Source organism: Setaria viridis, chromosome 1 (genome assembly GCF_005286985.2).
Source record: "Setaria viridis chromosome 1, Setaria_viridis_v4.0, whole genome shotgun sequence".
Classification (NCBI taxonomy): domain Eukaryota; kingdom Viridiplantae; phylum Streptophyta; class Magnoliopsida; order Poales; family Poaceae; genus Setaria; species Setaria viridis.
The window spans coordinates 14,618,470-14,625,342 of NC_048263.2; positions in this window are offsets into that span (position 1 = coordinate 14,618,470).

Genomic DNA, 6,873 nt, shown 5'->3' on the forward strand with positions numbered 1-6,873 from the left:
GAGGGTTTTACCCCTGCTGATTATATATATAAAATGAGAAGACAGATACAAGGCAGTTTGAAATTAAGAAACAAAAAAGGTTAAAAAGAAAATCACGAAGATTACAACATCTGGTCCAGCCATTCAACCATTGGTTGTTTCCAGACCTCTTTAACTCTATGCAAAACTAGAGAATAAATTGTCTTGAAGCGAGTGATGGCCCCTTGAGTTGTCGGAGGTATGGCTCGGAAGATTGAATCATTTCGTGCCATCCAGATGCACCAGCTCATGATGATAATAATTTCCATGAAGAAGGGTACCTGAAGCTGAGTTTTGAAAGTACTCAAAATGGAAAAAGGTTCCAGTTGCAAATCCGAAAAAAGGCCTAACTGGATCCAACATTCTTGTGCAAACGGGCATTCCAACAGTAGATGAAAGAGTGTCTCAATTTTGTTGTGGTGGCAAAGAACGCAGTTATATGAAGGCAGGTCCATATGCTTTCGATGCATGATATCTCTTGTACTAAGTCTATCCTTCAAAACCAGCCAAAAGAATACTCTATGCTTATTTTGACATCTCGACTTCCATAGCCAATCATATACGGGATGAATGTCCCTATGTCCAGTGAGGGACTTATATGCCTTTGATGAAGAGAAGTTTGCATTACCCCAAATATATACCCAATAGTCTAGATCAGATGAGAATTCCAATCTTTCAAGTTCTTCAGCAAGATGGATCAATTGATTGTACGCTTGTGCAGGCAAAGGCAGATAAAACAGTTGCTGCAAATCTATGATCAAATATGCCTTCTGTAAAGACAAATTCTTATCCCGAACAAAGGAGAGATGCGGTTGGTTTTGGACAATCGGACCTCCTCTTGTGTCTTGAGTTCCTGGATCCTTGTGCTGTTCATTTTTTAAGCAGGATTTCAACTTGCAGGTCGCTTATATCTTGGGTTTTTTCCCTTTTGCTTTAATGCTCGACATGTTCATTAGATTTTGATGTTCCAGACTTCCAAATACTAGCCATGTACTGATGTACATATTTGGCAATACTGCAGCCTGCGACGATTCTTCCATAGTGCATCAATCCTAATCCCTTCTACTGAAATGGATTTATGCTGAAGGTAACGTATTTGAAAACCGAAGTCTACCATAGTTTGATCTTTAGATGTTATGCTTTTGCGATGTGTGATGATTTCACTGTTTAATTCAGAATTATTAGATGAAAGATAAATTGAAGTGAAGGAGCTCTTATTTTGGGAGCCTTTCTTAAGTATGGAAAGGGAATAGTTCACTATTCTCTGCATGGAAAAATATTTAACAAGTGCAAGTACTACGAGATAATGCCATCGTTCCAAGACATAAGCAGATTAATTTTTCAGTTTAGGGTGTAATCCAAAAAAAGTTTTTGTTTTGATAAAAAGAAAGTCAGAACTGCATACAAATTACTACATGTTTGGAAACAAGTTAACTTGTATTGATTTCTATCAGATATTGGCATTACAAGTACATTGAATATATTTGAAAGATAAGTCACCGTTGTTGTTCCCTGCTGCTACCTTGGCCTTCTGTGGTTTGGGGCCCTTTGCACATTTATTTCTAGGGGCATTCATTTTTACTGTGCAAATTTCTTTGTTACATGTGAGATTAAACCTCTTTATGTCTCAGACATGCCAGATAATTCAGCAAAGCTTCATGAAATGGCTTATCTTTTGATGGTAACAAGCCGAGTCTCTGCAAAGAATTAGAGCTCTGTTTGGATAGTAAAGTGATGATACTGCTGCTTATTTGCTAATTAGTCGTCTTCAAATTACCGTTTTCCATTTTTCTTATTGCTGTGGTTACACTATGAAGTATTGCAAAATGATTCTTCGCTTTCACTTGTTGTAGTGAATGGTGTTTCATCAGGGCCATCAGATGGTTTAGATGCTCATGATAGGCAAGAGTCAGCTCATGTGTTGGTTCTTGGTAGCAACAGCCTGTTAGCTAGCTCTAAGCCTCTAACACCAGTTGAATCAGGGTTTGATGTATATTTGGTCCAAATTGGATGCTTGGCTGGTTCAACATGGACATTGTCAGAAAAATTCGCTGTGAGCTCTACAAACTTATGGAAGTTATTTAGCTAATTTGAGTATTTGGCATATGTAGTTTAGTGCTATCATATTATTCTTCAGAAGCAAAACCTTGTCTTCTTCTTCACTTCAGTGGCTGAATGCGCATATGCCTAATAGCATGTGATTGTTGTCTTTTTTTTCCAGGTGTTTTCCCATGCTAAAATGACTAAAAAAAATGTTGCTTCCTTCTGTCAGGTTAACTCTTCCGTCCATTAGTAATGGTGTTGTCCACTTGTTAGGTTTAATTTTTGCAGATGGAGTCTCCTACATGATCTGGTGAACGTACTCTGTTTAAAAATTGAGAGGCTAAATTGAGATATACCTTGCTCTATTTGTGATGAGTGATTGACTAGATGATTTAAGGCTTTACCGGTTGAGTCAATATTTCATATGTGCATGTTTATACTAACGGCTAACTTGAAGTGTTGTGTTGTGGTGTTTGCGTAAAACATATCTTGTGTGTTGTGTTTCTTAGCTTGTGATGTGCAGGTGTAGGATGCGACATGGCGGTCGACGGCATGAGGTGAAGGTCAAGCGAAAGGTTCATGTCAATGTACTAGGGCTGTGAAGAGTGGACACGAGTAGGCTTGGACTAAGGGATCCGAGGAGTCTGAGCGGAGTCATGGACGATCGACATGGTGCATGGAAGAGCAAGAGAACATGGGATGGAGACGGCGTCGGTCGAGTCAAGCGGGATGGAGGTGAGTCGAGTAGGCGGCCCGGGAGCGGGAGCGAAAGACTTGGAGGTGCCGAAGGCTTGGCGGAGGCCGGACACGCGTCGACATCGCGAGTCACACTTTGCGGGACGTGCAAGAGGGTTTGACCGGTTTGGCCTCAAAATTGGGGTTGCATCGCGCCTACGGGGTGTGCGAGAGGGTTTGACCGGTTTGGCCTCAAAACTGGAGGGTGAGTCCGGTGCGACCGGACATCGTCAAGTCGGAGAACGTGTGGCACCATTACAAAGTTTACGTCGAGTTGAAGTGAAGTCGTGAAGGCGTCGAGTTCGTTCGATGTACCAACAAAAAAAGTTAGACAGTATATATATACGAGAGTGGGCTGTTGGGGCAGCCACACATTTTTAGGTTGTTTGGTGGTGGTCTTCTCATTTTGTTTGTGAGAGCCTTTGGTAGGGGAGAGAGGGAGAGAGATGATAGATCTTTGATTTGATCTTTTTGCTATCCTAACTTTGATTGTGTTTATGAGTGACTTGTAACCGAACATGGTGGAGTAATTCTAAGATCAATTTTATGCCATTTTGTTCCATTCTCTTTGAATCTGAAATCTATCTTTTTTGGGATTTTCGGAGGTATTTTTGGAGGATTTTTCGTTCTTCACAATTCAATCCAAATTCGGTGATATTTGTTGGAGACTTTTATTGCTAGAATTATGGTAAGCAACTTTAATATGATCCTCACAAATCCCTCACGAATTTGGTTTGGATTTGAAGGTTTCCCAAAATCGTATTCTTGGTAGAGGGTTAGGTTTTTTATAAAATTTGGGAAGGATACTTGAGCTTTTCGTGACTTTTTTCCAGATCAATTAGCTCTCGAGGAGGTGCTTCTATGGCTTAAGGATCATCTCGAATCGTTGTGTATTGAGAGAGGATTTCGGTTGAAGTTTGGGTTTTTTGGGTGTGTTCTGGCTCTTCCATTCTCTGTTCGAACCCAGGAGGAAGGAGCTGACCGGCAGCTTCGCACGGGCGTGGGGCAGGCGGCGAGCGCACGCGTGCGCAGCGCAGCGACTGGCGCACCGAAACAGCGGCAGCAGCACGTGCGCCTGCAGGCCGTCGGCTCCTGCTGGCCTGCAGCGGCCCGACCCAGGCAAGCAGCTGGGCGGCAGGAGGCCATCAGCACCGCGGCCCAGCTCCACGCGCCAGCAAACCAGGCCGGCCAGGCACAGCAACCCGCGCGACCAGGCTGGGGAGCAGGCCGGCCAGTGTGCACTCATCGACCCAGGTTGAGGAGAAGGAACGGCCCACAGTTTGCCAACAGCCCAGTGAGTAAGTTTTCAGTTCGACGAATTTTTTTATTTTTTATTTTAGTATTTTGCAAAAATACATTGCCAAAAATTTTTTATCGCCGTTTGACCGCCAGTGAACCGGCGGCAGGTTCCTTCATCTGAGTAGAACACTTTCAAAAAATTATATCTAATTCATATAAATTCGGATGGAGATAAACTTTATATGGAAATTGTAGATCTCGACGAGATATACAACTTTGTAGTTCAATATTGTTTCATTTAGTGTCATCTTGGTGCTTTTTAATTTTAAGTCTGAATCTTATGTCGATTATTTGAGTACAAATATGGCACCAAATGAAAACAGTTTGAACTAGAAAGTAGATCTCATCGAGTTCTACAATTTTTATATAAAACTTATCTCTATCCGAGCCTAAAAACTATGAATTAGTTATGATTTTTTAATTTGTGCTGATTATTTGAGCATTAATATGATATTAAATGGAAAAAATTTGAACTACAAAGTTGTAGAGCTCGTCAATATCTACAATTTTTATATAAAGTTTATCTCCATCCGAGTTCATATAATTTAGTTATGATTTTTTGAAAGTACATTGGGCAGAGGAGGGAACCTACCGCCGGTTTCAACCGGCGGTAGTATAGATTTGCAAATTTTTTATTAGGCTATATATTTTTCAAAATACTAAAATAAAAAATATAAAAATAAAAAAATTCTCAGTTCGACAGCTACATGCATTTAGCTTCTATGTGCGCTGTGCTATCTGATCTGTAGTAAGCTCAGCTCAAGCATAGTTTTTGTGAAACGTTGCTTTCATGCTACTGTTTAGGCAATCTTTGCTTGCTGATTAGTTTAATCTTTGCATGGTCTCTGTAGCTTCTTGCATCTCGGCACATGTGTAGCTCTTGTTTATCTTTGCTAGCTTCTTAATTAGATCTTTCACTTGCTAATCATGCTTAGTCTTTAATTAATTAATCCTTGCATGCTTAGTTAGTGAAGGTTCAGTAATAGCTTTGCTTAATCTCTTGTGCGAGTTTTTTTTTGTCTTGTTTTGCGTTTGCTTCTGCTACGCTTTGAGTGTTTCTAATCGTTCCTAGGGTGAACTTGTCACGAGTTAATTTGTGTTGTCTTGACGATTAGAAGCGAGGTGTGTTTGGGGTGGCAATCGGGACATAGGCTCCGTTCTCGGAGAGAATTTTTTAAAGGTTCCATTCACCCCCTCTGATCGTCCGTCCTGATCCTTAGTATCGGTGTTGTCCACTTGTTAGGTTTAATTTTTGCAGATGGAGTCTCCTACATGATCCGGTGAACGCACTCTGTTTAAAAACCTATCCCACTCCATCACAGGTAATATATATCAAACGATGTTCAGATGTCCCGTCTGATGGAACAAAAAAGGTACAACAAGTTCTAACGTAATGTTGTCAATGTACAACGCCAGTTTGATTTGGCTTCAGTTGCGCATCCGTCTTTTGGCATTCAAATATTATTCAGACTACTTTGTAATGCCAAGGCCGTAAGGCTTCTACCTACTCCTCTCTTTGGGTTCCAATTTTCACATGATTGCTTGTTTTAAACTGTTTAGTGGAAATTATGACTGCCAAGCGTCGGTTATTTGAAAGCTTGCAGAGTACATTTTTGGAAGATATACTACTGCCTAAATGGAAAACAGCGGTAGATGCAAAACCATATTACTGACCTGTTGTAGTGAAAAGAAACTTGAACAACATACAGGAAACACAAGGTACTACAAGTTATACGGCAAGGTTGTTAATGTATTATGCCTTTTTGATTTTGCTTTAGCTAAGCATTAGTCTTTTTTGTCATAAATATTGAGTGCTTGGACACAACTTAATGAACCATCAAGTTGATAGAACGAATTGAGGTGGCAGGTAACCAGGATGTGTTTTTCTAGCAGGCTCAGGCAACGTTGAGGGCACTTGGAATTGATCATGATCTGTTGCGCCGATTGCTTCTTGCAAAGAAACGCATCAAGCACATCCAAGACTACACCTCACGCGCGCTAATGGCCTGCATCTTTTGAACTTCAGTTTGCAAAATTGCAATTCACTAGAAATAAATACATAGCACCGTTTAGGTTCTTCCATAGTTTGCTTGTAGTATGACCATATACTTCGGTACTTGATGAGCATATACTTGCTGCACCTTTTACAAAACTTTATTCTGCAATTCTTACCCGTGGGTAATATTGCTTCGGTCCTTGATGAGCTCTTTTGCTACTTGGTTTTGAGATGTCATATGCTTCGTATATTTCTCACGCGAATGAACTGAATTTATATTTTTATTGCCAGCAAAAACGCATGGGCACGATCCTAAATTTTTTTAAAAAGATTAGATGTCTAGTATGGATGGCAACGGGCACATTACCCATGGGTAGAGGATTTACAGACCCACTCCCACGAGGTAAACTCTGTACCCGCGGGCGGCGGAGGGGGGTGGCGGGTGGCGGAGCGGGCGGCGGGCGGCGGGGCACGGAGAGGTGGAGGTGGCGGCGGGGAGCAGGCGGCGGGCGGCAGGGAGGTGGCAGCAGGCGGAGGGGGCAGCAGGGAGGTGGCGGCGGGGAGTGAGGGCGGGCGGCAGAGGCGGAGCGGGCTGCGGGGAGCGGAGAGGTGGAGGTGGCGGCGGGGAGCAGGCGGTGGGGAACAGAGAGGATGAGAGGTGGCGTGCGGGTGCGGCTGGGAGGAGAATTGGAGGAATGAAGGAGAAGTATAAAAATCGCTTAGCTATCGTTTGGTTGACAAATAAACGTAGGCACGCCACCGCCGCATATCTCCCTCGCCAC